The sequence below is a fragment of the Xenopus laevis genome, chromosome 6S (genome assembly GCF_017654675.1).
Source record: "Xenopus laevis strain J_2021 chromosome 6S, Xenopus_laevis_v10.1, whole genome shotgun sequence".
Classification (NCBI taxonomy): Eukaryota; Metazoa; Chordata; class Amphibia; order Anura; family Pipidae; genus Xenopus; species Xenopus laevis.
Window position 1 is genome coordinate 110,700,474 of NC_054382.1, and position 12,213 is coordinate 110,712,686.

Genomic DNA, 12,213 nt, shown 5'->3' on the forward strand with positions numbered 1-12,213 from the left:
TCGCTAAACAGTTTCCGGGTGCGCAAAAGCTATATTAAATTCTCGCCAAGGCAAATTTGTTCACGCAAAGGCAGTTATTAGGTTCTGCATATTGCAGACCAGCCTTACAGAGGTTTTTGGATAGGATGGACAGGAAAGGACACGAACACCCTTCATACGAATAGGTACATATTCTGTATAGAACACACACAATGGATCAAATCTGAGATGGAGAATTTTCCAGGTGCATAAATAGAAATGGATTATATAAGGCACAAAAATAAACTGATAGGAATAATAGGTTTCTGAAAATAAATATACAGCGTCAGCAACGGCTGATGAAACCCAGTTCTGCCAAATTAATCTAATTCATTTTAAAAATTGTGAAACTAATTTATGAAGGGTTATAAATACTGAAGGATTTAGGAATTTGCATATTACATCGGCTGCATGTGCAGAATTCACATATGGAAAAGGAGTTAAGGAATACTAGTAGACATGAAGCTGAATAGCTGACACACTAGTATAATTTTGGTAAATAAAGAAGAATAAGATAAAACTTATTTATCACTGCAGAAGGTATTTATAAGACCATAGGGCTCACTTACAGTTATTAGTCACAGTTGTTGCACAAATGGTCACTTTTCACTAAAGTTATTTGCGCCTAAAGCGCATATCAAAGAGGAGGTATCAGGTAGTGGTATCATTGCTTACATGGCTAAGGGCACCTGGGAAACTAACAAAACGTCTCGTCCCATGTCAGATATCAAAATTAAATTAAAAAAAATCTGTTTGCTCTTTTAAAAAATGGATTTCAGTTTAGGATTCTGCTGGAGCAGCACTATTAATTAATGCAATTTGAAAATAACATGTTTTCCTGTGACAGAATCCCTTTAAGAATATCAGAGGTCAAGACAAAGGGGCAAATTCACTAAAGGGCGAATTTTCACCAGTGACTAGGGATGTAGCGAACTGTTCGCCGGCGAACTAGTTCGCGCGAACTTCGACTGTTCGCGTCCGCCGCAAGTTCGCGAACGTCGCGCGACGTTCGCGTCAAAATCGTTCGACCATACGACCATTCGGTCGCTAAAATCGAACGATTTTCGTTCGATTCGAACGAAAATCGTTCGATCGAACGATTAAAATCCTTCGATCGTTCGAATCGAACGATTTTCGGATGTTCGAAGTTCGCGAACAGTTCGCGAACTGTTCGCATTTTTTGCCGGTGTTCGCGAACGGCGTTCGCGAACACATACTCGGCGGTTCGCTACATCCCTACCAGTGACTGCTTCGCCACACGCTACTTCACCAGGCGCACATTCATTACCACTACGCTAATTCACTAAAATGCGAAGTTGCGTCTCAGCACCTGAACACTGGCAAGTTTTCACTGGCATTACTTTGGCTGGGCAAGCATTTTATAGCAAATCTTAACTGGCGTTCATTTCTGCCTAGTGAAACTTCGCTAGCACTCTTGCGCTTAGGTTAATTTGAATAGGGCGGTTGGTGCAAATGCTTGAAGTGGCCACTTTTTAAACATGTGCAATGAGTCTTAATAAAGACATTAAACTAATGTGGCATGCCCCTCAAATTACAGTAGTTTTAAAACATTGTTCACTTATAAATCTTTAATAGTTTGGGCTTTTGAAGGCAATCACGCTTTTAAAAATGAAAAGTCGCCAGCGTTTATACAACTTTAAGGCATTTCCGCATACAGGATATGATGTCACTGACATAAGATTGAGGAAGATGTAGCTTTGTTTTCTCAGTTCACCCTGTCTGAAGTGGCGAAGTAAACGCGAAAGAGGTAACGTTCAGTAAAATTCTAGTATCTCAGTGAATTCACGGAGTAACAACCGTTCGCCAGAGTGAAAAGTCGCCTGGTGATAGGGTGCGAACGAACAGTAGCGACTGTCTTGTTCACTAGTGAATTGTCCTCTACGCCTGGTAGTGAATTGGCGATGTCCCTGCGGATACGATTTTTGGAGAATCATTGCTAGCGAGGGCCACTTCGCCCTTTAGTGAGTCTGTCCCTAAGACTTCAGATCTTTATAGCTTAGATTTTCTAGGTTGTGTTCACTTTAATGTTGGATCATCTTCATAGAATCTGTAGCAAAAGTGCCCCCAACTGTTCCCTAATTTACAATACTGTGATGAAGAGTCTCTTTCTCCAAATCACGTCTTCATGTTAAAGTGAAACCCAGGACAGTGCATGCTGGCAAAAGGTGCATGACAGGGGCGGGACAAAGCTGCCTGGCAGGGGATTAGCAATGGGTTTAGTGACGTAGTTGGGGGGTGGAGTTGTAAAGGGACGTGTAGCACTAACTGCTAAGGAGGGCATCCATTTTGGAAGGAGAAAAGGAGTCCCACCCTCCCTCCCTTGTATTAACCCTTTGTGCTAGTTGTCACAATTGTGGCCTGGTTAGTGGGACACAGGATAAGTTGATGTGGAATGGTGAGTATTGAGCTGACTAACCAAGAGGTGATGAGAGGGAATAGCCCGTTGTCACAGTTGGGCGGTGGGTCCCTGGCAATGAGGAGAGTTAATTAAGTGGAGTTTTTTACCAAGTACCAAGTTGGTTAATGGAACTTGGTTGGTGGTGTTCCTCTCTAAGAGCGTTGGTCTCTGGGAGGGTATGTTGTATTGGTGGTAGCATGCAGTCCTGCGTACCCATCATGCTAGAAGGCACAAGCGGCTGGTGGCTTATACGATTGCATGCACCTAATTGGGTCCATTGCCAGGGGCCTTGCAGAGGATTAAAAAGTTAATGGTACATCACTGTTCATATTTGTATGTTTATAATGTTGTTAATATAACTGTTATTGATATATGTGGTATCTATTGTTAAATAATATTTTGTGCAATAAAGCTGTGGACAAAAAGACTCCAACAAATAAAATGCATGGTGAGCGATTTGGTTATTCCTAGGCCAGTTTGGGGGGAAAAGGCAGGTATGTGTCCCTGCCCATGTCATGTGGGCTGAAGTCAGCTTGGAGGCACTTTGTTAGCAAATGAAGATTGTGTCTGTGCTTGCCTAGTAGTTCTGACATATACCTATTGATTGTGAACATGTCACCATCACCTTTCTACCAATAAATCAAATTGATATGTATTTCATTTAATGTGGGGCAGTTCACTTTTACAGAACTATCATTTTGAAGTTGTACAACACAAATTATGTGTTTATCAGTAGCAGTTTCTGTTTTTCACAGTTTTCTCTGGTGCTGCTGGGAAATGTATGAGCAGATGGCATACTGTATTTCAAAATTTTATATGTACTGCACCAGTTACCCGATGTTTTACATGTTTAGGGCCATAATATTTTAAACTATTGATATAGTAGACAAAGGTCTATATGAAAGTTTAGAAATGTTGCAACCTAGCTTGCACCATGTATATGAGAGGGAGGAAAAGGAAACCTATATTTTAGAGTAATGGTGAAATGTACAAAAAAAACAAAAGCAATTGAGACAATGATTAGTACTATTTAAAATTGATGTTGTGTTAAGGTGAGTGTGCACTTTGAGTAATATTACGTGACAAATGCCCCATTTACTTCAATGCATTTGGCAATTCTTTTGCCATTTTGCAGATTTTCGGAAAAGCAAAACGCATCAGATTCATCCATCCCTAGACCTGCCCCTTTAACCTATCACATCCTTTGCAAGAGCGCTGCAAGAATGTCGAAAATGGGTGAAATTGATGGAGTTTTGTCTTTTATCAAACTTCATTGCCCTGAAACACTGCAACATTTTCTTATTTAGCTATTGCCTCATACCCCTGTTTTATCAAAAGTCTGATAAGGAGTCTAACACTTCCCTTGCATTTCCCCACCAGTTCATCTAAAAACATTCATACTCCTTTCCCCAAGAAAAATTCTACTATGTCTTAGTTGGGATCAATAACAAGGTGCTGTTTTATTAATACAGAAATTCATTTTTAAAAATGTGAATTATTTGCTTAAAATGGAGTTTATGGGAGATTATGTTCCTGCAATTTGGAACTTTCTGGATAACGAGTTTCTGGATAACTGTATGATAATTATAATCTATCCTGCTTACTGGTGGCATGCTCACATTGCAAGGATCCGTCTTTAAAAGAGACCCATTTTTACCAGAGACTAAGTGGAGTTTAAGCGTATCCTGAATTCAGAGCTTTAAATTATATATTGTCATAGCTTTATTTGCTTGATGATAGGACATGACAGTTCCTTACAAAAGCAATTGTTCCATTTTCCTACTTTGTCTCTGTGCACATATATAGTGGTGTTATTGATCTTCTTTTGCAATGTGTAGTTCTCACATCTCCCCACATGATGGAGTACCTGCACTTTATACTTTTTTTCTTAAAATAGCAGAAATACAGTCCGAAGAACCAGAAGGTGCTTATGATGATGACACTTTTTCATAATCATTTCCAGCATCTATTTTTACCAAGATCTGCCATCAGAAACCAGTTTTTCCCACTGGGGCCCAGGGAAACATATTTGGGGGCCTCTGCATCATAGTAAGCAAAAACCTGGATCCCTACATTTGTACCCAACCATGATTGTCTTTATTATGGGAATATTAGGCATAAATTACTTTACTTCATATCCATATATATATAAATAATTTATGGCGTGCTACTGCTTTTATTTTTGCAACACAAGAATTTAAATGAGAAATAGTTTTTGCACAATGAAAGAAAATGTTATTCTCAGCAACGATTAACAAAAAATAATTATTAAAAAAATAAAAATAAATAAATGTATATTTAAAAAATAAATGCTAAGAACTTCATTATTAAAAACAGTTTTTGGCTGAAGATCCCCTTCAGTAAGACTCCGTAGAATAGCACAAACTCCTGGTTGAAAATAAAACCAATATCAATAGGAATATTTCACCAACCAACATTTGTCATAAAAGGAGCAACTGACAGCCAATCAGATGCTTGTTCCCACTGTTCAAAATGTAGCAGACCAGTAGAAACTGATTGATTGCTAAACCTGGCCAAATATTGCCTCTCTTACTGATTTTGATTTTCAAAGCAAAAAGGATATACAGTATTTTTTCTGTAGAGACAAAAATAGAGAAACTGTTTACTTAATCATTATTTTGTATTAATTGGTTACCTTTCCTGGTTTGATTGGGTGGGGAGCAGTGAACGCAAGCGGGTGGAGAAAGGCCCACCCTTGCATAAACATAGACATAAACATAGGCGCTGCTATAAAAACAGTATTAGAAAAAGTGCTTGACACTGTGCAGTGGTGTAACTATAGAGGAAGCAGACCCTGGGAAAAAGGGGAGCTGGACAATGGGGTCTGCTTGGCGTGTGAGAGCTCGAGCAGGTGGGGAAGGCAAGGGAAAGGGGGGCAGAGCCATGAAAGTTGCAGTCCGTGCTGAGTCCCTTCAAAGATTTTTTGTGGTGTCTAACGCTAGCCACAATTCGATACTGCCTGCAGGGACATCGCCAACATTTCGCTAGCAAAAGAGGCGGCCGCTAACGGTCATTCTCACTTTATTACCAGGGGACTTTTCGCTCTGATGAATGGTCGTTACTCCGCAAATTCACCAAAGTGAGGATTTTACTGAACGTTACCTTGTTGCCTTCGCCACCTCAGACCAGGTGAAGTGCATTAAAGTAGCTTGATCTTCCTCAATCTTCTGTCACTTACATGATATTCTGTGAGCCGAAAATGCATCAAAGTCCAAAAAAAATGCTGGCGTCTTTTTCTTTTTTTCAGCGTGATTGCCTGCAAAAGACCTGACTCAAACTTTTTTTTTGGGTAACTGGTATCCCCATACATTTGCAAACATATGGAACATTCATTTTACAGTGTAAAATAACTCTATTGTCTTTATTAAGGTTCCTTTGACATTGATTTTAAAAATTGTACTGTAATTTGTAAGTATATGCATTTAAGATAAAGACATCCATACAACTTTAAATTTCCCGCCCTATGCAAATTGACCTGAGTGCAAGATCCCTAGCGAAGTTTGCAGACATGTAACAGTGTGGGTGTTAAAGCAATGTTTTCCAATGTCTGTAACCTTTTTATAAACTAAGGAAAAGGGTGGGGGGCTGATGAAATAAGAGCTATTAAAGCCATGAAATCAGAAAACCTATCTGTACTTCTTAAAGGAGACATTTTGTCTAAGAATGTAAGAACTGTGCTTAAAAAAAGTAGTGTTTCAGGCTGATTTATTGGATATTTCTACAAAACCCCTAATAATCCCTCCCTTCTCTTCCACTTTCTGCTCCCTGAATTCCCAGGCTGTGCAGGGGAGCTGTTGGCACTTAGCTCACTGGACTATAGGACAGGAACCAATCAGCAGCTAGCAGGACCTGATAGGGAACTGAAGCCTGTCTTTGCTTGTGTTACTGCAGGGCTGTGATTGGCTGTCCCCCTTCTACTGTGCTTCTGGCAGGGACACGCCCACCCCTCATTTGAAACAGGGACCAGTGAACAGCTATAGGGAGCTCCAATAAAGGGGCTATTTTTAAAGACAATATACATTTTTAGCACCATGTAAAAGCAACACCAAATATTACTCATAATTGCCTACAAAATTAGGGTTTTTTTCATTTATCCTATATGTCTCCTTTAAAGAACTGCAATTGCAGAAACTTGAATTAATCTCTCTGAAATGAGGGATGTCAGAATAATCCATTAAAAACATGCATGTACATCTGCTTTTTGGGATACCCTAAGGAGCTGCCATGCTGCTACAATTATTAATTAGTGTTTTGATTAGCAGTTGCCCTATAATAGGTTTGTTTGTTGAGGTTATTATCCAACATTGTTTTAATTACAGGTATTAAACAGAGAAATAAAAATTAGGCTCATAATGATTAGCAATGAAGCAGAAGAATCAGGATTTGTTAAAGCGATACCAACACGTCCCATAAAAATCATAGGAACGTGTTCATATTTAGCAGCTGCTGCACGAAGAATATTTTCAACCAAAAGCCCTCCCAAAGCCGCCCCCAGCCCCGCGAACCTTCGTTGACACTGAAACAACCACAGAAGATCATTTAGCAGTGTCGGCGGGTCAGGTCAATAGAGATTCATAATGTGTGGGCCGGCCCGATACCCGCGGGTTTAGGCCGACCTCAAACCCCCATTTCCGGGTCATGGGCGGGTGCGGGTTGAGCTCTTCTGACTGCTCTCCCCGCCTGCGACCTTACAAAATGCTGGCTTCTGACTTCCGGGTTGAATTTTTATAGACGTGCACCTGCTCGCCCCACCCCTTTTGTGATGCCGTGGGTCTATAAAAGGAACCCGTAAGTCGGGCTTGGGCAGGCATGGATGGAGGGAGGGCATGTGCGGGTCAGAAAAAACCCGACCCGCACATCGCTAATTTGCGGGCTGGGGCAGCTTTGGGGGAGTGCTTTTATTTGAAAATATTCTGTGTGCAGCAGCTGCTAGATATGGAAATGTTCCAATGATTTTTATAAGAACGTGTCGGTATTGCTTTAAACACACTTCCCTTATGCTTTGCTTTCTAAAGTCTCCGGAAACTACAATATACTCTTTCTTTACTTAGGGTTTGTCATACATTCATCTCCGCAGAAACTGATATTATACTGATCTGTTCTGAATTTGGAAAACAAGACTGTTGCATAAAATGTATCTTCTATCTAAATGGGGGGGAATAATGACCATCAACCTGATTTCCAATGTGCCACAGGCACCATGGGCTTACACTGATTTAAAAAAATGGAGAAGCAAATTTATAAGGGAAGTCAGAAATATCAAAAAATAATGAATTGGCACATTTATCAAAGCCAATACCTGTGTTAGTTAGTACAAATGTCTCCAACTACTTTGTGGAATCAAACACCTTAGTACCCTATAGGGTTGTCAGGCCTCACCTGTCCAGAGTCCAGATGTGAGGAGACGAGGTCCAGCAGGAGTGTCACAAGCTGTAGCAGACAAAGTAATCAGAGGGAGTAAGCAGAAGAATAAAGGCAAGCCGGGGTCGGTGCAGGCGGAGTTCAGTCGTAATCGGAAAAGCAGGCCGAGGTCAGATGCAGGCAGAGTTCAGTAGTAACGGATAAACAGGCTGGGGTCAAATGCAGGCGGAGTTCAGTCGGAAGTCGATATCCAAAGCTGAGTCAAAACCAGAATCAAGAAGTCAGGGTTCCAAAAACTTCAGGAGCAGGTTAAATTATCAACAAGCACAGAGCCTTTCCCTGAGCGTCCTTTTAAAGGGGTATTTTGGCGCCAAATGTAATGATGCCTGCATCCTGCGTCATCACGCGGCCTAGGTGTGTCCACTATGTAAATCCGGCCCTGCCCCTAAGCTTAGCTTCTCAACAGCTGCTCAGAGCCAACTGAATGTCATAGATACTTTCCAAGATGGTGACCCCCTGTGACAAGTTTGAAGTCATGGATCATTGCTGCTATTGAGAAGCTGAAACTTTAGGCTGGTGCAATAAGTTCTGTATATAAAACATTGCCATTTTTAACCATATTAATTTTTAGGGTTTAGTTCTCCTTTAACAGCTGCTATAATAATTTTATTTTGAGTTGGAAGTCAGAGAACTACAGGCTATGTCCGACCCTTCCATAAAGCATGTGTACCCCTCTGCTAGTACTGGTCTACAGTTTCGCAATTTGGGGCCCCAAAACTCTGTGAGTGTACCAACATGGAACCTACTCACTTCAGAGAACAGGCAAGGAAACAGACAAAGGAGAAGCAAAATCTCAGTTGAGATCTTGGCTAGTGGTAGGAAGACCATTCCTGCTATCTTTAAATCAGAGAACACATTAAATGGCCAGTGAGAAACAAAGCTTTGTTGGAAAATCAGAAATTGGTGACAAAATAGAAGGACATGATCCCACTGTAAATAAGGTAACTAATAAGTTATACCCTTCCTCTTCCAAACGTAAGCCTAAAATGAAAAAAGGGTGACCACCAAGTAAATGAGCATGCCTTGATGTCAGTGCACTGTGCCATCATTATGCAGGCCACAATACCCCAAGGCCTGCTTGCTAAAGAACATAAGAATGCACTGGATAGGGGAAGGGGAAAGGACACACCAGGCCAGCAGAGCTCAATTATGTAGTACAGGTAAAGGATCCCTTATCCGGAAACCCGATATCCAGAAAGCTCCGAATTACGGAATGGCTGTTTCCCATAGACTCCATTTTATCCAAATAATCCAAATTTTTAAAAATGATTTCCTTTTTCTCTGTAATAATAAAACAGTAGCGTGTACTTGATCCTAACTAAGATATAATTAATCCTTATTGGAAGCGAAACCAGCCTATTGGGTTTATTTAATATTTAAATTAATTTCTAGTAGACTTAAGGCATGAAGACCCAAATTACGGAAAGATCCGTTATCCGGAAAACCCCAGGTCCCGAGCATTCTGGATAACAGGTCCCATACCTGTAATATAATTCTTTTGATGTCAGTATGACTTTTAGAAAAATATGTGTAAATTTAATCCTGAGTATATATTTGCGCTATATAAAAAAAGAAAACCTATGGAGACAAACAGAAAAGCCATAAATGTAGTTAATTTCATGCCAAACAGAAAAGCTGCTTGAAAGTGCTGCATCTTCAAAATCACATTTCTGTTTTGAATGTAGCCCCCAGAGTATGATGAACTGCTGCCAAACCACACCGAAAATATTCATAATTTCACATTAAAAAGACAGTTGCTGACATTCTCTTTGTATATCCTCCTGCCCTCCTGAGTGTGAATATAACAGATTCAATAGGAGAGCCCTAAAGGCCTGCTATTATGGAACCATGTTCAAAATAATAAAGTTCTATTGAATCCTTAGATTCCACCTCACTGGTACTTTCAACTGGTTTAATGATTCATCTTGTATTACTGAAGTGTTGCATAAACCACTTTCTTCGGTGGCCAGTGATGTCTTTGCACATAATCATACCCATGAGGGCATTTGAGCAAATAAAATCATTTTCTCCGGTACAGGGCTGAATATTTGTTCTTCCTGAAATAAGTAAATTGTGAAACCAGCTCTATTAGTGGGATAAATGTGTGATAAATGATCTCCAAGAACAAGGCCCTGCTAAGACTTACAGTTAGCCTCAGGTTTTCCTACAAAATATTTGTCGTTATACTAAATAGTTTCAATGAATCACTTATTTAGTGCATGGCTACCTGAGTTACCTGATAATGAAGGAAGAACCCCTTATGAGAGTTCAGTACAATGTTGAGAAGTGGATGAAGTCAGCCAGATTTATAGGGGCATTAAGATGCCTCCTCTTTTTTACATATTTAATATGCTAAAACGGGTATCCTACCTGTGTACCCATGAACCACACTCAAGTCTAAATATTGTTGGAGAGTCACAAAATTTCTTTGGGATGCCATATAAGCAATATGATAAGCTAATTGGGAGCCCCATATGGACGGCAATCCTACAGGAGGCTCTATTAGAGTAAACCTGTGTCTTCATGCCTCCAAAACTTGAATTTAAGCCAGGAATTTCAAAATGGGCCCTTATTATGAGGCCTTTGGAAGCAGCATCAGTGGCAGTGGAGAGCAACATACTTGCAAGCCATTGGTTGGGGATCACTGTGTTAAAATTGGCAGACATTGTGATTGTAGTAAAAAACATAAAGTGAAGGAAAATTACAACCGCAAATGTAATAAATTTGCCCCGAGAGCTAGCCATACCTGATTCAGCCTCTTTAAACTGAATGGGCAGCTGTTTCACCTGTTTTTGGTAGCTTCCAAGACAGATATCTGTCTAAAAATTGGCATGATATTGGGCTGGTTTGAAAATTCCATCAGATGTGGACTGCATTGGTGTGTTGATGTTCTCCTTTCCTGATGGGCCTGCAAAAGCCTCTACTATGATTTGATCATTGGCCCCTGGACCACACAATCGCATCGGCCTGATCTGGTCTTGCACTTAGGTGGTCAAATTGGGCAAATATCCACTAATTTGGAAACGTTGCTGAACAAGCGCAACTTTACTTGTATAGAGTATCCAGCAAATTTCTCCATATTCAAAGCAATATAACACAGTGGCTAGATTTTTTTCAAGGTATTTTTTCCTAAAAGCATTTATCCTCCAAAATGCAAATATGATGTAAATAATTAGTAAGGATTGTGCTGGATGTGCATATGTGCCAAACAATTGGGATTTTGTTGCATTTTAAGCTCATAGAAAGCCAAGATATTTCAATAGTTTCTAGGTAGCCTTTTTTGGGGAGGTCTAACTGTTTTAGTGGAGTAGTATGTTGTTGTTGGTTTAACTGTTCATTATTTCTTAGCTGAATGTCTTGTCCTGTTCTTGTTTATACTCTACATTCTAACTGAGACAAGCAATAACTTTGTATATTACCTTCATTGTATATTGCCTTCCACTCGCTGTAATTGTCTTATGGGGGGGATACTTCAGTGCAATTAAAGAAATTAATTCTCATAAACACTTTATGAAACCAGAGATTACAGACTTAAATGTTAATTGCTAACTCACTGGTGGCTTGTGGGGTACTCGAAGGCTGTACAGTGCCCTTAACTGCAAGCTAGCAAGACCAATCACAATAATATTAATAAGTAATATTGTTATTTCCTTCTCAACATGAAACTCATTGTTCTGCAATGCTCTTATTAAGGCTGTGTTTTAATAACAATAAATTTTACCTTCCTGTACTAAGATATATAAATACTGATCATGAGTGGATTAAACCACAAAGCCTTTGGAGTCTAGAGAACACCATAATAAAGACTGACTCATTTAACTCTTGCAAGAATCTTATATGTGCTTTCTCTTCAATTCTGTAACCCCTTCATGTTTTACATCTCACAAGGTGACAGCAGTTTTTCATACCACTGTATTCATGTATATACTGTAGCTGTAACTGTCCACAATGAACAAATTATTGTGTTTATTGCATGGGTTATCAAACCTGTCCCCAGTCCTTGTCAGCATTGCATGTTTTATGGATATCTTCCTAGCAGCATACTTAAATCGGAATTTGTCAAGGATGTCATAAAAATGCATTATGTTTGCTTTAATACCATGTTTTACAGCTGTGATCAGCACCTTTATCAATCAGCAGACAGACAGGCTCATTTAATAACACTGGGTAAATTTGCATGTGGGCAGTAACCCATAGATAGAAGCTTTATATTATTTTGAAAACCTATTTTAGCTGGTATCTGTATATGTCTCCTATTGTGAGTCTTCACTTATGACTTCCTTCCCCACGTTCAGTTTCTTTATGGTCATTACTATATCTATTTGACCCTGAAT

At 39.7% G+C, this 12,213-nt stretch overlaps 1 protein-coding gene across 5 annotated transcripts in view; it reads left to right on the forward strand.

Annotated features, from left to right (window-relative positions):
• ralyl.S (RALY RNA binding protein like S homeolog) overlaps positions 1-12,213 on the forward strand; it is a 376,246-nt gene that overhangs the window by 229,264 nt on the left and 134,769 nt on the right. The window lies entirely within an intron of this gene.